This window comes from Nicotiana tabacum, chromosome 5 (assembly GCF_000715075.1).
Source record: "Nicotiana tabacum cultivar K326 chromosome 5, ASM71507v2, whole genome shotgun sequence".
Lineage (NCBI taxonomy): Eukaryota > Viridiplantae > Streptophyta > Magnoliopsida > Solanales > Solanaceae > Nicotiana > Nicotiana tabacum.
In genome coordinates, this window is record NC_134084.1 from 158605607 (window position 1) to 158631015 (window position 25409).

Sequence of the window (25409 nt, forward strand, 5' to 3'; positions counted from 1 at the left end):
ATGACACTAATAGAATAGGGAGTCTCAACCAGTAAGCACATCCCCGGAGGTGAAGAGAGAAGGGTTCGGCACAGTTTATATATACAATCAAATAATATCAAAGCGGTAAAAGCAGCATTTAGCACATTAGGCTCAAACATGTAAAAATCAGATAAAGCCAAATATAACGATTTATCTAAGCTTGAATTTCTAACCCTGAACCAGTGGTTATGGGATAGTTAATCCCCAGCAGAGTCGCCAGAGCTGTCACACCTCCTTTTTCTGCCCCCGCGAGGGGTGCAAGAGAGTTTTTTCCAATTAAAGGACAATCGAAACGGGATTTATTTATTTATTTCAGAGTCGCCACTTGGGAGATTTAGGGTGTCCCAAGTCACCAATTTAATCCCGAATCGAGGAAAAGAATGACTCTGTATTACAGTCTGCGAACCAGAAATCCGGGTAAGGAATTATGTTAACCCGGGAGAAGGTGTTAGGCATTCCCGAGTTCCGTGGTTCTAGCACGGTCGCTCAACTGTCATATTTGGCTTAAATATCTGATTTTTATACAATTATGAGCTCATGTGCAAATTTTATCTTTTTACCGCTTTTATCATTATATTTTTTTTAAAAAAATGTGAACATCGTTTAAAAACATGTCTTTGGATTGCGTCACATAAAATGCACCCGCGATCCGGAACGTATTTTTATTCAATGATTTGGGATTTGGATTTGGGTCGCATGAAATGCACACCCGAATTTAAGAAAGTAAGCTTATTAAAATGCGCGCCTAAAGCAATTAGCGTGTTATTATTTCTGGGTAAGGCCATGGAATTTTGCTAAACGGCTCATCCCAAAGTCTAATTAATTTTAATTAAACATTTTATGAGGGCCCCGCAATCTATACATTTTATTAAGCGAGGCTCGTCTCATTTTATTTTTAAAAGGACAGTCCTAAAATACCTACATTTTTCTATTGAAATTTGTCTCTACAAAATAAAAGAAAAAATATCTTAATTTATTTACATGCTTGAGTTGTTATAGATGAATTTTGAATATGATTCATAAAATCTGAAAGTGATGCAAACATGACAGTCCGTTGCCACTGCAGGCCCAGGCCCAACGTGTATGACATAAAACTAGACCTGGGCCGTCTTATTCACCATGTTATTACCTAGTTACATTATACTAGGCATGCTATCAGTTTGTCAAATTAAAAAAAAAACTTAGCAATCTAATTTTAATCCTAGACCATTTACATGCTGAAATTAACCAATATTATTTAACTAAACAATATTTCTACCAAATTCCTACTAGATGGCCTATTCGTTTGATTTTTACTTAACGGAGTTACTACACCATTTATTTATTTTTAGGCAATATATAGATAGTTTAATCATTAAGCTATCGTCGGATGTTCCACTATATGTATTAAATAGCTACACGATTCTGATTTTTTGCAAACTAAATAAATTATACATACAAATAAAATTTAGAATATAATTAAAGCTAATTCAGAATTTCAACTCTTCATTTTTCGTATTCATGCTTCATATTCGGATTACAATAACCAGCGTGTCAGTTGTGTACCTGATTTGGAAGCAAAAGAAAATGAAAGATGAGAATCAGCAGCAGTAATAACAATACAGCACAGCAGCAACAATCCAGCAACAGTAACAAACCAGTAACAGACCGGTGGAGTAGTAATCCCAAAACAAATGCTTCCAACTTTTATGAAACAACAACAATTAATGCTGATTTCAAACAATGAAAGAAAGCAGAATATTTTTTTTGTTTTTTTTTATTTGAAGGTTTGAATATTTTTCGGAATTTTTCTCTCTCTTAAATATTCAGCTCTTTTTTTTCTCTGTTTGTGTTTTTCTGTTCTGTCTATCTGTTCTTTTTTTTCTTCAGATTCGTTCCTCTCTCTGTGTGTGTTTTTCTCTATCTGTGTGTTCTGTCCGTCCTCAAAAATCTGATTTCAAGACTTCTATTTATATCACATCCCATAAATTTTTTAATCAATTAAAATCAAACCATTTTCTCTACCAAACTCATTATCTTCTCACTCATTCCCATTACATTAAATAAGTATATCAACCCCATCCCATTATATTTTGTCCCCCATGCTTCACTAAACAAATACAAGATTTCTCCCCACTAAATTTTGTCTTGTACCCCCTTTATATTAAACAACTATATCACAACCCACCTCATTAAATTTTGTCCCACATGCTTCACATAAAAAATTACAAAAATGTACAATTCCTAAATTACCCCTCTGACCTTACTGAAATTACCAAACTACCCCATCAGCTATAACAAATCAATTAATCAAACTCAACCAAAATATAGTCAATATGACCAATTTCTACATAAATTCAAACAACAAATCTCATGAACATGATTTCTTCAACATTTCAACAACAAATCACATGAACATGATCGAACAACAAAGAACCACTAAAATTTGATTGAACAATATTTTTAGCAACCAACAACCTATTTTCATATTCAACAATGATAACAACAAACAAGTATATTTAGATTTCTAAATTCAATAATATTGAACTTAAAATCAACTCTAACAACATTACAACCAACAATTCCTATATTAAACTTAAACAAGATTATGAGACAAATTCAAGAAATAATCATAAATGATAAATAAGAAATCAAACTATACAAATTTCGGATTCAAGATCAACCAAACAAAGTATGAACACGAATGAATCCATTTTTTAAAACAATAAACATGACGGATTAAATGACTCAAACAACATTAATAATTTCTGGAAAATATATAACAAACATGAAACAAATTGAAGAAATAATTAATTAAATTTCAATTTGAATCTATCAAACATTAAAATATTTATCTAAACAACAATACAAACATGAAATAACATGAAAAATAATTAATTAATCTTTCATTTGAAATCTGAAAAATTAATTCAACAAAACATATGAACATGAACAAAGCCAAAAATCAAATATCTACCGATTTTAGATTCGAGAAATATCAAAAGGAAATACGGATAAAAATAAAACTCAAAACCAACTAACCGGAGATGAACAACGACGAATTCGATTGTATGGACTGTTTCGACAAACCTCAAATGGGAATAAATCTGTCCGGACTCAACGACTAACTCAACGACGAACTCGACTTTAAGAAGTACGTCGAAACAGTAGCGGCAGTCGACACGAAACAGAAGCAGTTGGGGCGCGTTCAGTTGTTCGCGCGAAGACGAAGCAGTAACGGAGGTCGTTCGTATGGGGAAGATGAAGCAGCAGCGCGAGCTTGAAGCGGACGATGAAGAAGATGAAGGTGAGGCAGCAGCTCGGAGAAGGCTTGGCCATGGCGATGCTCCAGCTTGAAGAAGACGAAGTGAGGCAGCAGCTCGCGAAACAGAAGCAGCTGTTTGTCGAGCTCCAACTCGAGCAGCCATGGACGTTGCAAGCAGAAGCAACGGGAATGGAGATGGAGCAGTAGGTCGAGCTCATGGCGAAGCAATAGCGCAACAGCAGCTCGGAGGAAGATAAGAATGGAGCAGCTACGCGGGGAGGATGACGAAGAAGACGAAGCGTTTGGATGGTGGAGCTAAGGGCAGCCATGGTTGGGAGCTTGTAGTTTTGAAGGTTTGGAGAAGAAGCCAAGGTTGGGGAGGCGGGTGTTTTCTTAGTTTTAGGGTTTTGTTTTTGGGTTTCAACAAGAAAAAAATGAAAAATGGGAGGGGGTTGGGCGGATGGTTTAATTATGTGGCGGACCGGGTCGACCCGGTTTGAAGTGGACCGGGTCATGGGGAAGGTTGGACAATTGCTTGGGCCTGGGGTTGAAATTTGAAGAAGTGGCCCAATCCGATTTTTCTTTGTATTTTTGTTCTCTTTTCTTCTTTTATTTTTCTAAAACTAAATTATAAAAATACTTAAATTATTATTAAGAACTAAATTAAGTTATAAAAGAGCAAATTAACTCCCAATAATAATTAACGCACAATTAAGTAATAATTAAGCATAAAATTATATATTTGGACATTAAATGCTAAAAATGTAAAAGATGCCTATTTTTGTAATTTTTTATTTTTTTGTAAACAAACTTAATTACTAACAAATTGTAGAATTAAATCCTACATGCAAAATGCGACATATTTTTGTATTTTTTATTAATTTAACTAATAAACATGCATAGACAAACATACAAATAGTTACACAAAATATCACCAAAATTGCACACCAAGAAAAATTATTTTATTTTTGAATTTTTTGAGAGTAATTCTCATATAGGTCAAAAATCATGTGCTTACAGTTATTAACCAAAGTGGAGGGTAAATTATCCAGCTGGTGAGAATTAGAAGGTGGGATAATTGGTGAGAACATTGATACTGTAGGTAGAGACTCAGTTGAAATTGGTGCATCAACTGCAAATGGAGAAGGATTCTGGGAGCTAGAGCTAAGTGGAGTTGTTTTGCAAAATCAAAGAAATCAGAAGGTGTACAGGCATGAAGAACAAACTGATCCCTGGTCTGATTGTCCTTGAAGGGAAACATTGTTTCTCTAAATATGACATCTCTATTAATGAAGAATTGTTGTTTCTGCAAGTCATAGAGGACATATCCTTTCGTAACATTGGAATATCCCATGAAGATAACCTTCACAGCCCTGGCATCAAACTTATCACTTCTTGGCAGAACACTTGCATAATAAAGACAACCTACGGTTCTGAAATGATGAACCATAGGCTTCTTACCATAAAATAGCTCATAAGGTGATTTACCCTACAAAATAAAAGAAGGTAATCTATTAATTATGTAAACAACAGCCAAGATATAATGCCCCCAAAACTTCAAAGAAATATGGCATGGGAATCTTATGGCTCTTGCAACTTCAAGGATGTGTTTATGTTTTATCTTAGCCACACCATTCTGCTGAGGAGAATAGACACAAGTCCTCTGATGGACAATGCCCAATTACCTTAAGAGTTCAATGAAATTAGCATTAACAAATTCACAACTATTGTATGTTCTCAACAACTATACAGATGTATTGAATTGAGTATGCAGCATTTTAAAGAAATTTGTCAAGACTATGAGCACATCACTCTTAAAATTCAATAAGAAAATCTAAGTCACACCTGAGAAGTCATCAACCATAGTTAAGAAAAACTTATTACCATCAAAAGTAGGAATGTGATAAGGGCCCCATACATCCAAATATAATAGTTGAAATACTACAGTAGTTTTGCTAGTACTTGAAGAAGGAAAAGACAATCTAGTGTGTTTAGCTAAGGGTCATATCCAACATTTATTAACAACACTTTTACAATCTTTAATATCTGCTCCAAGCAATTCCCACATAGCTCCTCCAGAAGCATGAGCCAATCTCATGTGCCACAGTGAATCTCCTCTGCAGTAACAATGAATCCTCTGCTTATTGAGTCAGCATCAGAAACAAAGAGATATAAGCCTCTTTTCTCTCTACCAATCCCCTTCACCCTCCTATTGGTGAGGTCCTGGAATAAACAAAAGTCAGGGAAAAAGGTAATAGAGCAGTGAAGGTCTCTAGTTACTTTTGATACTAACATCAAGTTATACTAAAAATAAGGAATAAATAATACATTCTTCATTACTGCATCTTTCGAGAGTAAACAGTCCCCAACATGAGACACTGAAGTCACCTGGCCATTTGGCATTTGCACAATTTTACTGCTTAAGGAATCATCTTTGCAAACAGAATGCAATATATCTAAATTAGATATCATATGGTTTGTTTCCCCTATATCTATATCCAATCCTTCTTTGCTACACTAGCCATAAAGGAATGAATAGTACCTGCCATATTAGCCATACTTTCCTGAGAAAGCTCTTTGTTCAGCATTCTAAGGATTTGATTGTATTGATCAATAGTAAACATTGGTGGCGTGGGCATCTCATTCAAAGCAGTTGTGTCTCTGTTATCATTTCTATTTGCATTAGGTCTAGGAATATTTGGTGCATAGTTTCCAACATTGGCATTGTGTACATAGTTCCCTACATTGGCATTGTAAGCAGTTGAGTTGCCATGTCCTTTCTTTATGAACTTGAAGTCCGCATGATAACCTATTATTTTATAATAATTCTCCTTACTATACCCTTTCATCTTACATAATTCACACTGAATGTTCCAATTCTTCTTAGGTTTTGGATAACTGCCTCCTTTTGCAGACAAAAGATGTGGCTTCTGATCCTTCTCCTATCATAGATTTATTTGAGAATGATCTCGAACTTTCTCTCTCAATTATCATAGAATATTCTTTGCTAATACTTGGAGTGGTATTAGTCATAAGGATATGACTCCTTTCCTGCTCATAATTCTTAGTAAGTCCCATCAGAAATTGCATTAGCTTTTGCCTATGTAAATGCTCATTGAATCCTTAGATCTCCCACAATCACAGCTTAGAGGAGTCATGATGTCGTACTCATCCCATAACTCTTTGAGTTTGGTAAAATACACAGAAACACTGTTTGTTCCTTGATAAAGTGTTACAATCTCCTTTTGCAGCTGATAAACCCTAGATATATTGATTTTATCAAAACGTTCTTTCATATCTTCCCAAACATGATATGCATCTTTTGCATACACTATGACTATTAACAATTCCTTCGAAACAGAGCACATTATCCATCCAAGAACAATAGCATTGCACCTGTCCCACTGATGACCTAGATCCTCCTCAAAATCCTCTATTTTCAGAGTTTCATCAATCAACCCTAATTTGTTCTTTCCTAACAACTAGAGTCGCATCGCACGGCTCCAAACAGAGTAATTTTCAGTTTCGGTCAACTGAATTGAGACTATCGGCACTCCGGTAGAGTCTAAAGGATGAAGATACAAAATATGGTTGTGATCAAGATCTGTTTTCGTCATTGTTGAGATCAAAGAATTTTCGAGATCAGACTCTACCATTGAACAATTTGACAGCAAAATCAAAGGTAATTAGCTCCTAATTATGGCTAATTGCTTTGATACCATATCAAGTTTAATAGATCAGTAATGGAAATCCCCATATTGGGAGAAGAAGAGGGAGACAACAATAGCGCACATGCAAGCTCTGTATAATGATGAGCGGAATGAAAATGTTCTGAATTGAGTAACAGTTGTACAACCACTAATTACTTATAAGAAAAGGTAATAGTTTTAATTAACTTCTAACAGTATCTAACATAATTAGACGACTCTCTAGTATCTATTTACAATTATACCCGACTAAGTAACACCTTCTTCTACAACTTCGTTGAATAATTTTTTTTGAAAATACTTTTTGACCATTTCTTGATTTATGCATTATTCTTCCGCAAGGACTTTGCTAATTTTTTTGTATCGTTCCAATTTTATCGGATGTGTCTGAAGGAATAAACTTTGTTTAACAATAATCTCTAAATCAGTTGACAAGATCTTGAAAAAATAATCATCTTGTTGTGCTTAATAATAATTAATATGTTAAAAAGTAGGAAAAGTTATTATTGCTTGTTTACTTGTTAGCCTTCTCACTTTACCACTGGAAACAATAATACGACTCATTGAAGTTGAGGCTAGAGTTGTTGGTTGTATGAACAACTTGTACCAAAGTGTTGAAAACTTCAGTGAGGAAGATCTGTTCATAAAACAATGCAAAACCATGCTACTAAATCCAAACAAATTCCTATTCAAAGTATTGCATGAGGTAAAAAATTATACATAGATGATTTCATCTTTGAGAAGTACTATGAGTGTTTAGATTGCTCAAAGCAAAGCAACTAATTCTCTAAATTATTGAAATAAATATTTCTTCTGGTGATGTATGAACTTTGGTTTTCAATGCAACCTCCGAACTGGTTAGCAGAAGCCTGAGTCAACAGTTGTGTAAAGCTAGTAATTGAATCTTCATATAACTGCATCAATGAATTTAAAAGGAACAAAATAAATTAATACCAATAAATAAATTAAAATATAAAGACCACCAGCAAACTAAGAAAATTAAAATTTGATTATTTAAAGATTGAACCTCAAGATTTGAGCTCAAGGATGGTTGCTCATGTTGTTGCATTGCTCTAATTTTTAAAGTCTTTTGAGGTGCCCTCTTCTTTTTTTGCTCAAATTTTGGTTTCAATCTTCCATATCCATTTCCTTTACCTTTCTTCTTAAGTGGATCGAAAATACGATCATTTTTTCCTGAAAGACTAATAGTTGTACTAAATTTATGATAGCTCTTATATGTACCTTCTATATATAATTCACTTTGGAGTTTAATAATCTCAAGCCTTGCTTGATAGAAAACTTTCTAGCAATTTCTTCAGACTCGGCATCGTTTGCAGCTAAAGTCAGCAAATGATTCTTTCATCCAACTATTTTAAGCGAATGGCCATAGATGAAGTTAGTGATTTCTTCTTACTGTTGTACTCATCAAATCCGTTCTCTTGTTTAGTATTCAGACATAAGACAACTACAACTTATAAAATTATCAAATGAATTGAATTGGACGGTGTCAGTTTGTCCTTCTTACCCTCTAAGAAATGTATATGTGTGACAAGTGCCATTAATTTCAAGTTTGATCACCTTCTTATATGATCCTTGCAAAAATTCATGTTGAAATCTTACAAATATGGTTCTTGTGTAGATACTCGCAGCATGCTTTACTATCCCACAATCTTCTATAGCAAGTTTAGGCATTCCTCGGCATTTGAAATCCTCTGTCGTCTCAAATCACGCATTTCAGATGTCCGTTGCTCATAATGATTAATAAATTCAGTTAAAGTCATCATCTTGCAAGCCATATCAGTAAAGACCCTATTAGTGCTCTCACTCCTCTGAGTTGACTTAATGTCTGCAGAGAAAATATAATGACTAAATGCAGGGCACCATTTTTCCCTCAAATCATACAATCTTTAAAGCTAACTATTGCTCCCATATTCCCATTCTTGTCATTTCTTTTCATATTGACTCAAACTCCGACTCTGATTTGCACCTCCATAAGAGCGTGTCAAAATATTTTTCTCTAAATCCTAGTTTCCAATAAAGTTAAGGTATATTTTTTTGAGCATTTCTGACTATATTCCATTCACATGACGATGAAAAGTACTAGGATAAACTTTCTTAATGGCAGACGCAATTGCAGGAGCTTGATCGGTAAAAATAGTTTTTGGTGCCTTTCCTCCCATTTCCTTAATAAATGTGTAAAATAGTGAAATAAAAGAACTAGTTGTTTCATCACTTAAGAATGCACAAAAGACATTTTTCGGTGATTATTCACACCCACAAATGGAGCACAAATCATGCCATATTTATTTGTACGATGCGTAGTGTAAAAAATCATTATATCATAAAAATACTCATAGTGCAACTTAGATATATTAAACCTCCAGAAAAAGTTGCACGTTTTTCCATCTTCATCTACTTGAAAAGAGTAAAAAAAAAGTTTGAATCCTCTAATTTGCATAAGCTATAACGACTCAAAAGAGTTTGAGTATCTCCACAATTAATCATACTTCTCTTATGTGCTTGTATAAAATTATGAGCTTCTTGTTCAATAAATCCAGCATTTTCAGTACCACCTACTTCATTTTGAAGGTATCTAACTGTAACGACCCAACCGGTTGTTTTGAGATTTTGCGCTTCGCTCATCAGTTCTTGGGCATGACTAGCCCCGTGTGACGTATTATAACTTATGTAAATCGTCGGTTTTAGTTTTCAGGATAATCGAAATGAATTTGGAAGAACAATTCTTAGTTTGAAGCTTAAAATTTGAAAGGTTTGACCAAGTATTGACTTGTTAGTATATGATCTCTGATTTGAATTTATATGATTTGGTTAACTCCGTTATGTGATTTGGGACTTAGGAGCGTGATCGGAATGCATTTTGGAGGTCCGTGGAAGGTTTAGGCTTGAATTGGCGAAATTGGGATTTTGGCGTTCTCCGGAGATAGGAGAGATTTTGATATAGGGGTCGGAATGGAATTCCAATAGTTGTAGTAGGTCATTTGTGTCATTTTTGATGTGTGTGCAAAATTTCAGGTCATTCGGACGAGGTTTGATAGACTTCTTGATCGAAAGCGGAACTTGGAAGTTTTTGGAATTCTTAGGCTTGAATCCGATGTAAATTTGGTGTTTTAATGTTGTTTTGAGCATTCTGAGAGTTAGAATAAGTTTGAATGATGTTATGGGATATGTTGGCATGTTTGGTTGAAGTCCTGAGGGTCTCAGGTGAGTTTTGGGTGGTTAACGGATCATTTCATGTTGGAAAAAATTGCAGAAAAACGACTGATGGTGTTGCAGGTTTTTGACCTTCGCGTTTGTAATGGATGTCCCGCGTTCGCGAAGGGATAGGATGTGAGGCAGTGAAGTTTGCCTTCACGTTCGCGAAGGTGGTCCCGCATTCTCAAAGCACTGAGGTTAGTGGTCATCGCGTTCGTGAGGGTTTTGTCGCGTTCGCGTAGAGGAAATGGAATAGCTGGGACCCCAAGTCATTTTTTCTACGCGTTCGTGTAGTAGGGGTCGCGTTCGCAAAGAGGTGGGTCAGTTTTGCATCGCGTTTGCGAGACGTACCTCGCATTCGCGTTGAAGGAATTTTGGTCAGTGAAGCTTTGTGCTTCGCGAACGCGAGGGTGCTGCCGCGTTCGTGATGAAGAAAATATCTAGGCAAAATGTTTAAGTTCAAAATCGAGGGTTTAAGTTCAATATCACAAAAACCATTAGAGATCTCGGGAGAAGCTGAAATTTGAGGAGATTTTCAGTGGAGCAATTGGAGTAAGTATTCTTCACTCATATTTGGTTTAATTCCATGATTTAGTCTTGAATTTCATCATTTAACTTGAGAAATTAGAGCGGGAATAAGGGGAAAATGGAAGAAAAGTTTGAGAATTCTTTTGGAGATTTGAATGGGCAATTGAGGTCGGATTTTGATGGATTTGATATGGGTAAATTCGTGAGAGGATGAGGATTCTACTGATGTGATTTTTATCGGATTCCGAGATGTGGGCCCGGGGGTCGAGTTTGAGCAATTTCGGGATTTTGATGTAAATTAGATATTTTTGAGTGGGCTTTGTTCCCTTAGCATATTTTGATGGTATGAATCTGCTTTTGGCTAGATTTGGAGCATTCGGAGGCCGAGTCGAGAGGCAAAGGCATCGCGGGCTAGAGTCTGGACCGGATTGAGGTAAGTAATGATTGTAAATGTTTGTCCTAAGGGTATGAAACTCCGGATTTCACATCGTTGTGCTACTTTGAGGTGACGCACATGCTAGATGACAAGTGTTGGGTCGTGCATCATTGGGGATTATAACTTAGTCCGTCCCGTACGACTGTTAAGTCGTGTATTTGATTAAAACTTGTTTGATATCATTGTGTTTAGGAAAAGTATTATCTTTCTTTGGGTTGAATGCCATATTTGAGCCTCGTGCCAGATGTTTTGGACCCTTAGTGGATTTTTACTACTATACCTCACTGTTTTGACTTCATATTTGTACTCAGTCATGTTGTATTCTACTGTTTTTATAACTCAGTCATTTTCACTCCGTAGTTTAAATAATCTTTTGGGTTGAGCATCATGTTTTATAGTTGCTCGAGTGGCTTGAGAGATTTCTGACTGAGTGAGGCCGAGGGCCTATGTTGTGAAAATATTGTGGGATCGGGATGCGCGCCACAGCAGTGTGGTACCGATTTATGATTATGAGGCCGAGAACCTGATTTGTTACGCCACGAGGTGGCTTGATATGAGGCCGAGAGCCTACTTGATTATGCCACGAGATGGCTTGTTATTGAGCTTGGGCCGTAAGGGAACCCTCTCGGAGTTTGTACACCCCAGTGAGCGTGGGTACCCAGTGTGATATGTGATATAGCCCGAGGGGCTGATGTTATTCTATGTTCTTGCCCAAGGGGCAGTTCTTGATTTATGTTATGCTCGAAGGGTTGATTACAAGTGATTGTGAGGTAGCCCAAGGGGCGGTTATGGTATAGGTTTTGACCGATAGGCTGTTTACGTTTCTATCATGTTTACTCATTGTTTTATCACTCATTTAAAACTATTGAAAACTTGTTTTAATAGGTTTTTACTGTAACTGAGCATGATTTATGAAGTAAATGATTTTTGTATTGTGTTGGAGATATCATGTATTTGTTGTAGCGTTTGATGTGGTTTACGTGTTTTCTTACTGCTCAGCTTTCATTTACCTTTATTACTTACTCAATTGGAGTACTCACATTAATCCCTACACCTTGTGTGCAGATTCAGGTATTTCTGAACCCGGTAGTGGGTGTTGATTGCTCAGAGGTAGAGTCATCGAAGTTTAGAGTGGTAGCTGCCCGGTATTTGCAGCATTGCTTTTCTCCCTCTTGTTTTCATTAGCCTGTATTTAGTATATCTTCAGACTTTTCTTTGTATTCATACCTTAGTAGATGCTTGTGACTTGTGACACCCCGATATCGGGCTTGTGTATTTATTTCGCTTTGTTCATTTAGACTTACATTATGAGATATCTGATTAATTAAAGGCTTAAAATGGTTATTATTGATTAAATGGTTAAGTCGGGAGTTGTGTCGGCTGGCCTAGTTTCACAATAAGCGCCATCACAACCGGGTCGGTTTTAGGGTCGTGACACTAACATCTTTTTAGTGCGAATACCAGCATCTACCATAGAACTAAGAATGTCTCTAGTAGCATTTGTTATCAGAGCGTAGGTTACATAGGTCTCACTAGTCATGAGCAGGTTTAGTAGAGTCTTGTGGATCGGTACGGAGACGTCTGTACTTATCCTCGGGAGGCTGCAGAACCTTTAGGAAAAACTTCACATTCTTGAATTCTTATCATGCGTCCTTGATTCAGCTTGAAATGTAACTCTTTGAATTCCTTCCACACATTCGTATGCGCGCATGAGCGCTCAGTACCAGATGTGCATCGATGGCTTGTGATTCCCTGATCGAGGGGCGAGATGTGATCTCTGTGTGTTGAGTTTGGGCCAGTCTGGAAGACTTGAGGCCGGATTTTTGCCTATAGCTTTAGCCCTGAGCTGTTGATTTCGTGAGCGCATGTTTCTGGATCTATATGTCATATTGTGTCCCTATTAATGGAAGTGATGATGGGATAGCTACATGATGAGGGTGATGTGACTGCGAGATGTGTTCATATGAATTGAATGATGCGAGAAGGGTCTGCTTTGGGGCAACAAAAACTATTTGGTATTTGATTTCCATCGTGATTTGATGTATAGCCCCGAGTTGTGGGTGTTATGAAGGATCCTTTCATGTTGCCTAGTTGGGAAGTGGAGTAGATTTCACGTTGTGATATGAGTTCGGACTCAGGAAGATTAAACAACTGCGTAATGTGTATGATAGTGGAAGGGTATAAGAGATGTTAGTTTGAGGTGAAACAGGTGGGTTATCTCCTACGGAGTGTTCTGAAGTTTGTGTGATCCTTATGTTGTTATTGGAAGATCTCCTTTACTAGTGAAATATATATGTTGCAATTTGAATTAGGGTCACTTAAGAGAGCGGGCTTGATTGTTACGAGGGTGAACGCGAGATTTGCAGAAGATTTGCAGTACTAGATGGTCTGTGTTGCACGAGCTTTATGAAGGATTGAGTTTAATCTCACTATGGTATTATGGCAGTAATAGAGTTTATGCATTATGAGTTATTGTGTATTTTGATCTATGGCTTGAGCCAAGTGGGGGAGTCTGCTATTGATTAGTCGATTGCACGTTTATGTGCTATGTTGATTCTAGTTTGAGGCGTATTGGTGAATCAGTTATGGCTTACGGAGATTGAGACCAAGGATGGCTCGAGTAAAGGAAATTTCAATGAAGGTTATGTTATGCTTTATGGGTGTATGAGAATCATGGGATGACTTGAGTTGTTATTGGTAAAGGATGTACGGTGCATAGAATAGGAATTTGCTTGGTTGTATTAAGGTGAGGTTACATTCTACGGTGTTGGAGTGCAATTGGAGCACAGGTCATCTGGTCTGTTTGATCGGTCTAATTGTGGTTTGAGTAGAGTGGATAACTCTCGGGGATGGTTCTAAGGGGTTCAAGATTTTACATGTAATAATTGGAGATTTTCAAGTTGTCTATTTGGCTAGAAAATGAGGGTTGCATTGGAAGGTGTCAAGACTCATGGTATTTCTATATCATTATGGATTGTACACATCAGTATCAGGAAGGTGAAGGTAGTGGCTTTAGATTCGCAGGAAGTCTCTTCAGCGTAAGTATTTCGAATGTGGTACTTTAGGGGATATTTGAGAGAGTAGTCAGCGGCTTATGAGCGTTAGACGGTGTGGTTTTATGCTTGGGTCTCATGTGGTGAGTCTGGGTTGAGGAATTGTGGTGTTATAGCAAGAAGAAGTATCAAGTTGAAGGTAAATCAGAAGGAACTTAGATAGATGGGATAGCTTGGTAGTAGGCCGGATCGGCATGGTAAGGACATGACTAGTTCTTTGGGTGCTTATGAGGTAATTAGTTTCTACAGGTGTTTCGCGGTAATTCTCTTGGGTTTTAGTGGCATGCGTAGCTTGGTTGAGTTAGAAGAATTCAGTCTTGACGGTTTAGTTTTGTACAAACGGAATTCGGAGAGTTCTTGATGGTTTCTACCACGGTTAGAGATGTATATTTTCCACTGCATGAGGAGCATGGGATGTATAGTGATTTTCTCCTAGATGGGATCCAATGGAAAAGTTCTTGGCTAGTTGAGTACGTAGTTGCTTGTGGTTCGGAATGGATATGAAGTTCTCATGTTTACCTTAGGGTGGTATGGTATATGTGGTATGTTGTGCAAGATTGAGATTTGCATATGTAAGGTCACGGTTCAGTTTTGAAAGGAAGGTCACAAATTCTTAGGTAGCATGGACAGCTTCAGATGATTGGGAAAATGATATTACTAATTAGTGTGGCTTAATGAGGGTATACGTTTCCAAAAAAAGGGCAATGTGACTGAGTTAATGATACTTCATTAATATTGCGGCACTCTCTTGTTGGATTGACTACTAATATTCGAGTTTGCTTGGTGGCACAGAAGAATTATAGGAGTGCCTCTCATGGGATGATTGGGTATTAGAGGTGTGTTGTATATTCAGACAGTGGAGTTGGGATCGGATGTGGTGATTTGCGCGCTGTATGGATTTGGAGACTGGGAGTTCTAATAAATAGGTTAGGTGGTGGTTATGGACCGCGTATATCGGCCTTGTGTGGTAACTATTGGAGGTTTGGAGACCCGAATGGATCCTTATTGCTTAGTATGCTGGATTTTGGTGTGGTATTGGGTATGGACTGGTTATTTTTCGTGTCGTGCTATTCTGGACTGTTACGCTAAGACAGCAACGTTGGCTATGTCAAGGATTCCACGGATTGAGTGGCGAGGTTCGACAGATTATGCTTTCTGCAGGGAGGTTTCTTTTTGAAGACCCAACGGATGGCTGGGAAGGGTTTTCTTTCTTATTTGACCTTCCTGATGGATGGCAGTGCAGAAACTCCTACCATTGATTCAGTCTCTGTGGTGAGGGATTTTTTCGGATGTTTTTCCTGTTGTCGGCATGTCGCCGGGCAGGGTTGTTGATCTCGGTATTGGTTAGGTGTCGGGTACCATATCGTAAGGCACTGACGGATTTAAAGGAATTGAAGGAGCAGGTCAGGAACTCCTTGATAAGGGTTCATTGGTAGGCCAATATGGATGTGTGTTCTACATCGAGTTGGTTTGGTTGACTCCGAGTTTTATTGTTGAGGGATGTGTTGATTTGATTGTTATTGAGCTTATTAGTGATATGGGAAGATTTATGAGTTACCTTTCTGTGTTGCGAGGTGTTAGGATTTGTTGGTTATAGGTACATGTGGTGCGATTTTATTGGGGTCTCTCACAGGAATTCGAGCGGGAAGAGTATTGGGTGTTGCTCGGTGGATGGCGTATTGGTTGTGTCCTTTGGGTTTGTGTGATGTTATGTCATTTTCGTCACCGTGGTTATGATGATTTGCTTTTGGTACTAGACAACAAATTGCGCGTGGTTGTCGATTTGAGCATAGTGACTTGAGGAGTTTCATGTGGACCAATATTTGGATAGGGTCACGCATTGCAGCAAAGTTATGTGGAGGTATGGTCCTTCCGGTTAGATTCGTGTGTTCTAGTTCTATGATGTGTGATGGGTTCTCAGCATTGTGTGGTGGTGGTACTGGTGAGCTTGCGGTAGAGCTCTCTCATTTGAGTCATTTTTCTATGATTTGAGTACATTTTGACTGTTGTTTATTGGTGCGCGGGTTACAGGAGTTGTGGATTTAGATTGTATTAATGTGTCATGTCACCAGAGTAGTTGTGTTGGATTAGATGAGATCGTTGGGATCTAGAATGGATACAAACGGGTTCGGTTTCAGCATGTTGAAAGGATAATATCGATCGGCTCAGAAATTTGCTATGGTCCTTGCCAAAGGAGAAGTGGCTTCACGAATGGTTGGTCTGAGGAATGGTTATGACTTTCTACGTGTTTCATTTATCATTGGCAGTATACGGAAGTGTTGGAATAAGGCTTTATCTTATAAGAGGCTTATTATTGAAATTCGGATGTTTTGAGCAACTGATGTGATTAGAAGTTATCGCTACAAGTGTTTGAGTTATGTGGTATGTCATGTAATTGCACCTGAGGTTGCAGGTATGGGTTATTATAGCTGGTTCGGGCTTTTTCGGAGTATATATGTGAGATTCTAGTCTTGTGGATGAATTCATAAGTGGAAATGTGGTTCTAAGATTTATGGGCTAGGTTAAATTGTGAAATTTCAGTTACAGTGTGTTATCGGACCTATATGAGATAGGGTGACATGGGATCACCCCCGGGTATGTACATGGTAAGGTTACACAGCAATTTGATGGGTTTCGGCACAACTCTGGTCACGTTCGAGGACGAATGTATGTTTAAGTAGGGGAGGATATAACGACCCGACCGGTCATTGTGAGATTTTGCACTTCACTTGCTAGTTGTCGGGAATAACTAGCCTCGTGTGATGTATTATAACTTATGTAAATCGTCGATTTTGGTTTTCAGAATAATCGGAATGAATTTGGAAGAACAGTTCTCAGTTTGAAGCTTAAAATTTAAAAGGTTTGACCAAGTTTTGACTTGTTAGTATATGATCTCAGATTGAAATTTTTATGATTTGGTTAGCTCCGTTAGGTGATTTGTGACTTAGGAGCGTGATCGTAATGTATTTTGGAGGTCCGTGAAAGGTTTAGGCTTGAATTGGCGAAATTGGGATTTTGGCGTTCTCCAGTTGATAGGTGAGATTTTGATATAGGGGTCGGAATGGAATTCTGACACTTGGAGTAGGTCCTCTGTGTCATTTTTGATGTGTGTACAAACTTTCAGGTCATTCGGACGAGGTTTGATAGACTTCTTGATCGAAAACAGAACTTGGAAGTTTTTGGAATCCTTAGGCTTGAATCTGATACAAATTTGATGTTTTAATGTTGTTTTGAGCGTTCCGAGGATTGGAACAAGTTTTCATGATGTTATGGGATATGTTGGCATGTTTCGTTGAAGTTTTGAGGGCCTCGGGTGAGTTTCCGTGGTTAAACGGATCATTTCATGTTGGAAAAAGTTGCAGAAAACTGTTGATAGTGTTGCAGGTTTTTGACCTTCGCGTTCGCAATGGATGTCCCGCATTCGCGAAGGGATAGGATGTGAGGCAGTGGAGTTGGACTTCACATTCGCAAAGGTTGTCCCGCGTTCGCGAAGGGCTGAGGTTAGTGGTCATCGCGTTCGCGTAGAGGAAGTGAAATAGCTGGGACCCCAAGGCATTTGTTCTACACGTTCGCATAGTAGGGGTCGCGTTCGCGAAGAGGTGGGTCAGTTGTGCATTGCGTTCGCGAGAGGGACCTCGCATTCGCGTAGAAGGAATTTTGGTCAGTGAAGCTTTGTGCTTCGCGAACGCGAGGGTGCTGCCGCATTCGCAATGAAGAAAATATATGGGAAGAATGTTTTAGTTCAAAATCGAGGATTTAAGTCCAATATCACAAAAACCATTAGAGAGCTCGGGAGAAGGTGAAATTTGAGGAGATTTTCAGTTGAGCAATTGGGGTAAGTATTTTTCACTCATATTTGGTTTAATTCTATAATATAGTCTTGAATTTCATCATTTAATTTGAGAAATTAGAGTGGGAATTAGGAAAATTTGGAAGAAAAGTTTGAGAATTCTTTTGGGGATTTGAATGGGCAATTGAGGTCGAATTTTGATGAATTTGATATGGGTAGACTCGTGAGAGGATGAGGATTCTACTGATGTGATTTTTATCGGATTCCGAGACGTGGGCTCGGGGCCAGGTTTGAGCAATTTCGGGATTTTTGATGTAAATTGAATATTTTCGAGTGGGCTTTGTTCCCTTAGCATATTTTGATGGTCTGAATCTGCTTTTGACTAGATTTGGAGCATTCGGAGGCCGAGTCGAGAGGCAAAGGCATCACAGGCTAGCATCTAGACCGGATTGAAGTAAGTAATGATTGTAAATGTTTGTCCTGAGGGTATGAAACCACGGATTCACATCGTTGTGCTACTTTGAGGTGACGCACACGCTAGATGACAAGGGTGAGATCGTGCACCATTGGGGATTGTGACTTAGTCCGTCTCATACGACTGTTAAGTCGTGTATTTGACTAAAACTTGTTTGATATCGTTGTGTTTTAGAAAAGTATTATCATGTTTTGGGTTGAATGTCATATTTGGACCTCGTGCCAACTGTTTTGGGCCCTTAGGAGATTTTTACTACTATTCATCATTGTTTTGACTTCATATTTGTACTCAGTCATGCTGTATTCTACTGTTTTCTTAACTCAGCCATTTTCACTCCTTTTTTTGTATAGTTTAAATAATATTTTGGGTTGAGCATCATGTTTTACTGTTTCCCGAATGGCTTGAGAGATTTCTGACTGAGTGAGGCCGAGGGCCTGTATTGTGAGGATATTGTGGGATCGGGCTATACGCCGCAGCAGTGTGGTACCGATTTATAATTATGAGGCCAAAAGCCTGATTTGTTACGCTAGTGCGATATGTGATATAGCCCGAGGGGCTGATGTTGTTCTATGTTGTTGCCCGATGGGAGGTTCTTGATTTATGTTATGCCCTAGGGGCTGATTACGAGTGATTGTGAGGTAGCCCGAGGGGCTAGTTCTGTTGATATTATGCTGAGGGGCGGTTATGGTACATGTTTTGCCCAAGGGGCTGTTTACGTTTCTATCATATTTACTCACTGTTTTATTACTCGTTTGAAACTATTGAAAACTTGTTTTAAAAGGTTTTTACCGAAATTGAGCATGATTTACGAAGTAAATAATTTCTGTACTGTGTTGGAAATATCCTGCATTTGTTGTAGCGTTTGACATGGTTTACGTGTTTTCTTACTGCTCAACTGTCATTTACATTTATTACGTACTGAGTTGGAGTACTCACATTACTCCCTGCACCTTGTGTGCAGATTCAGGTATTTCTGAACCCGGTAGCGGGTGTTGATTGCTCCGAGGCAGAGTCATCGGAGTTTAGCAAGGTAGCTGTCCGATTCGCAACATTGCTTTTCTCCCTCTTGCTTTTATTAGCATGTATTTAGTACATCTTCAGACTTTTTGTTGTATTCAGACCTTAGTAGATGCTCGTGAGTTGTGACACCTCGATGTCGGGCTTGTGTATTTATTCCGCTCTATTCATTTAGGCTTACATTATGAGATATTTGATTAATTAAAGGCTTAAAATGGTTATTATTAATTAAATGGTTAAGTCAGGAGTTGTGTCGGCTGGCCTAGTTTCACGATAGGCGCCATCACGACCGGGTCGATTTAAGGGTCGTGACACTAACATCTTTTTAGTGCGAATACCAGCATCTACCATAGAACTAAGAATGTCTCTAGTAGCATCTGTAAGTCGTCGGCCAGACGATATGAAAGTCTCAAATTTTCCTTTACCATCGAGTGGTTATACTCATCAGAAAATTCAAATACTTCCCATATCCCATTTAAAATCTTAAATTTTATGCGAGTCATGCAATCATATTTATATTCTAACCTTTGACATTTCTTTCTTTATAATCAGAACACAACGGGGATTGCCCTTCACAAAGATAAAGAAATAAACATCTAGTTAATTCTTGATTCTATTATAAGTTTTTGCACTTTTTCGAACACCAAAATCTTTTTCCACATCATAAAAATTGTTAGCTTCATATGATTCATTTTGAGAACAAAATTTTCTCCCAATCTTAAAAGTAAATCGTTGTCGATGTTAATCACATTATGCACCAATGTATAACAACATTGAACATTAACGTCATTATGATCTAAACAATAAAGTGAAGTATTTACATATAAGTAACAATAAATATATAATATTAAGTTTTTTCATTCTCTAAAATAATGAACATACTAAAAAAAATTACGCAATCGAATAGAATTTCGAGATACGAAAGTCTTACTTGCGTAAAGTTAAATTCGTCAGCAGCATGTACATCCTCCATATCAATTCTTTGAGCAAAAGGTTATTTTGCTTTTCTTCTTCAACACAAGTACAGGAAAATTCATGTGTGATGTCAAACGGAAGTAAAGGTTATTAGATTTTTAAATACATATATTTTCTTGCCATTTTGAGTTATTACTTACTTTTATCTTTAGTTAGACATATTAAATGATTTTTAAATTACTTTTTTTAGTTTTATCTTTAAAGTAAACAAATAAGACCCACAAATTCACTTGTCAAGTAATTAAGGGCCTCACATAAGTATAACGTGGAGTATGAGATACAAAATAAAATTTCTGAATATTGACTTAAAAGAACCAAAGAGTATGGATATGACAACTATTAATTCGAACGCCCAAATTTTCAATAATATTAGACTTCAGCCTAGGGTAGTGAAAATAGCACGAACTAGTCTGTTTTTTTTATTAGTAATTGAAAAATAGCCAGCATTAATAAAGACATTCAAAAATAGTCACTATTTTGCGAAAACGCAGAAAGTCCAGCATAATATGCTGGACTATAGAGCTCCTACATATAAACTTCCAGCATATTATGTTGGAACTCTAGTACACAGAAAGTTCCAGCATAATATGTTGGACATTAGAGCTCCTGCGTATGAACTTCCAGCATATTATGTTGGAACTCCGCACATTATGTCGGAATCTCATATGCATAAAAAATCCAAACCCCAGCATATTATGCTGAAATTTTTTCGAAATTTTTTAAGAGTGTTTCTGTTTAAATTTTATCTTTACATGAAAAAAAAATGAATAAATTTTGATTACTTTTAAAATTGTGGTTATTTTTTAATTATCAATTGTAAATCTAGTTATTTCTAAAAAAAATCCCCTAGGAAGCACAAGGAAAGCCCAACAACGTCAGCCCTTTTCAACTCTACTTTAGTTGCTCGTGTTAAATGTTAATCTACATTTTCAACCTCCAAAAAGGAGAAAGGAATATTTCTCTTCTTTTAATTTGGAAGTAACACTTCTATTATCTTTTCTATAATACTCGGGTCCTTTTTCAACTCTATTTTGCTCGTGACATATGTCTTGCATATGGACTTCAATCATTTAACCATGGTAAATTATATGTATTCTCATCTAATTCAATTAAGTAACCATAATGAGTTAATATAGTTTGGTGTAAACATCCGATGTGAGTAAGTATTTACCATATCCGAGTTTAGAATTTGATATTCAATTTATCTCATATTAAATCTGGTCCATATTGATTTTAGTTTGTCCCTTTTCCTTTCAAGAGTCACATGGAGCTTCAGTAAAAAAAATTGCCCTGTCTAGTCTTTAGCAGTTAGTTGGCAATTTCATCTCCTTTTAAAAAGTTTGTTGTCCTATATTCTTCTAGTGAGTTAGCAATTTTTCAAAGCACTTTAATATTAATTGTTATATTACTCCCTTCATCTCAAATTATCTATCGTGTTTTTCATTGTGATGATCCAAAAGATCATTACTTGTGTTGCAAGTGAATTCAGTGTTCCGAGGCCAAAAACCCTCCTTTTTACCCCACCTTGATTTGCGTACGTGGTCCGTTCCTATATCCGGAAAGCCTATATGTGAAAATATGAGAAATAGAAATTTTAGAGTTAAAATTTTGATTATGGTTGACTTTGGTCAATATTTTGAGCAAACGGACCTGGATCCGTGTTCCGACGATCCCGGAAGGTCCACAGTAAAATATGGGACTTGGGCGTATGCCCGGAAATGAATTCTGAGGTCCCAAGCCTTAGAAATCAATTTTTGTAAGAAATTATTTTACTGAATTATCTAAGAAATAAAGAAAAGAATTAATGTTTGAAACCATTGTTATCGGGCCCATATTTTGGTTTTGGAGCTCGGTACAAACTTGTTATAGTATTTGAAAGATAACTGTGAAATTTGGTGAAAACGGAGTTTATTTGACGTGAGTTGGACTTCCGGTTGAAGAGTTATGAACTTTGAGAGCTCTTGATGAAAATGTTAAGTTTTGAGGTTTAATTCATGATTTTACATGTTATTTTGATGATGTGATCGTACGAGTAGGTCCATATGATGTCTTTGAGTTAGTATGCACACTTGGTTTGGAGTTCCAAGGGCTCGGGTGAGTTTCGGGTAGGTTCCGGGTTGTCTTAGGCCTAAAACATAGTTGTTGTAGGTTCAGAGAAGTGGAAGGCTACTGAACAAACCAATGCGGTCCGCACAAAATGGAGTGCTACCGTGGAGGGGCCTGTGCGGCCGCAATGGATTTTATGCGGACCGCGGTGAAGAAAATTTTCACTGGTCCGACTTCGGAAGCCTATATCTTTTGATTTACAAGGAATTTTAAGATGATTCAAAAACGAAAGTTGTAGCCCTTCGTGTCTAGTGTTAATAAAAGTAAAAAAATCACAATTTGGATATCTGTAGAGAACGTTATGGCCAAAATACTAAAGCATGTCACTGCAGTCCACATGCGAGCTGTGCGGCCGCACTCGATTTTGTGTGGTCCGCACAGGGGGTCTGGAATGGGTATATTAAGACGGAATTTTCAGTTATTTTTTATTTTTCAAAACCCCAAAAACATAAGAGGCGATTTTTCAAACAACCTTTCTTCTCCAAAACATTGGTAAGTGATTTCTAACTCGTTTTCTTCAATCATTAACATCTTTTCACATGATTTCAACTCAAAATCAATGATTTTCATGGGGGAAATTGGGTGTTTTGGGTAGAACCTAGGTTTTTCAAAAAAAATGGGGATTTGGACCTTGATTTGAGGTATGATTTCAAAAAAAATTATATATTTGGGTTCGTGGGGGAATGGGTAATCGGGTTTTGGTTCGAACCTCGGATTTTGACCCTGTGGGCCCGGGGCGATTTTTGACTTTTGGGTAAAACTTTGGAAAACTCATTTTCATGCATTGGAGTTGATTCATTTAGCGTTTATTGATGTAATTAAGTAAATTGTGGCTAGATACAAGCGAGTTGGAAGTGGAACCAAAGGGTAAAGTGGTAGTTGAAGCTTGATTGTGCTCGTGGCTTTGGGGTAAGTGTTTGGTCTAACCTTAGCTTGAGGGATTAGGAGTTGTGTCTTATGTGCTACATGTTAATTGTGGAGTACGACATATAGGCATGGTACAATTATCTATACGTTGGTGTCAAGCATGCCCGTGAGTCTTGTATTATAATTGTTATGACTCCATTGTATTTTATTGCGCTTCATATGTTATTATCACCATTGTTCCCTTGCCGGGATGTTTGTTTTGATACCCTTGCCGGGATATTGTTGAAATATCATTGTTCTCTTGCCGGGAAATTGTTATATTGCTCGTGTTTCCTTGCCGGGATTCCTTGTGATTATTGTTGGCTTGTAATTGGGAGTGGGTGGTATGCCTACCACAAGATATAATGAAATAGGAGCGGGTGGTACGCCGATCATAAGATATAATGAAATGGGAGCGGGTGGTACGCCTATCACAAGATATAATGAAATGGGAGCGGGTGGTATGCCTACCACAAGATATAATGAAATGGGAGCGGGTGGTACGCCTACCATAATATATAATAAAATGGGAGCGGGTAGTATGCCTACCATGAGATAAATGAAATGGGAGTGGGTGGCACGCCTGCCACGAGATACATGAAATGGGAGCGGGTGGCACGCCTGCCACGAGATACAGGAAATGGGATTGGGTTGCACGCCTGCAGCAAGACGTAAAGAGAAAGTGATATTTGTCTTTGTTTTTCTTATTCTTGTTGAAAACATTTCTATAAGAATCCGCTTGTTGTTATCTGCCTTTGAATTTATCTATTTAACTTTATTTAAAAAAAAATTCCCCAAATCCAATTTCTGAAACCCTAATTTCCGATTTCCCAAAGCTTCTAGCTCGCTTTTCTTCTTCGCCTTTCTTGGTACATTTTATATTGGTGGGGCTATACCAGTGGTAGCGGTGATAGCTCCTTCTGGATTTGGGTCGTGGTATTTTTTGTGTTTTCAGGAATTCTTGGAGTATTGGAGACAAGTTGGGCGCACGAGCACTAGCAAAGGAGAGCAACCTGAGCGAGGGTTAGCAAAGGGCGGTAGGAAGTGGTGCGTGAGCGTACAACTACATCGAGTACAGCAAATCAGCCACAGGTTTTGTTATCGGGAGTTGGTACCTCCTATTTTACTATTTCCCTTTTGGTGTTAGCTAAATTACTGTTACTTTACTTCGCAATAGTTAGACCTTTCAACTAGGATACTAGTTACCACTTGTTTCCTTCTAGTTTGATTTGTTGTCCGTTGTGCACTAGCGAGTCTTCTCTAGATTGTTGTAGGTGTAGTGATTGCAGTATGGGATGATAGAATAAGGGCATGTCCTCGGGTGGGGCAGAGTGTGGGGCTGGGGTCAGGGGGTGGGTCGGGTAGCAAGGGAGGTAGATGGGGCAAGGGAGCCTATAGGTTGAGAATCGGGTCATGGAACATAGGTTCACTAACGAGTAAATCCATAGAGTTGGCGAAAATCCTGCAGAAAAGGAAGATTAATATAGCGTGTGTCTAGGAGACTAGGTGGGTCGGATCGAGGGCGAAAAATGTGGATGGGTATAAGTTATGGTACTCTGGTGTCTTGAAGGGTAAGAATGGAGTGGGTATCCTGGTAGATAGCCATCTTAGAGAATCCATGGTAGAGGTCAGGCGGGTGAATGATAGACTAATGACTATTAAGTTGGTGGTGGGTGAGGGTACTTTAAATGTCGTTAGCGCGTACGCACCACAAGCAGGCTTGGATGAGGATATTAAGAGGCGCTTTTGGGAGGGGTTGGATGAGATTGTTCATAGTATACCACCTTCTGAGAGGTTATTCATATGAGGAGATTTCAATGGTCATATTGGGTCATCTGCAGGTGGGTACACTGAGGTGCATGGCGGCTTTGGTTTCGGGGAGCGGAACGGAGGGGGCATTTCGCTGTTGGACTTTGCCAAGGCTTTTGATCTAGTCAT

The 25409-nt window shown here is 37.9% G+C and overlaps 1 non-coding gene across 1 annotated transcript; it reads right to left on the bottom strand.

Moving 5' to 3' along the window:
• Positions 1–7267: 7267 nt before the first annotated feature.
• Positions 7268–7373, bottom strand: LOC142181425 (U6 spliceosomal RNA). The gene has a single exon (XR_012710077.1). It is a non-coding gene; the product is annotated as a U6 spliceosomal RNA (small nuclear RNA).
• Positions 7374–25409: the final 18036 nt, after the last annotated feature.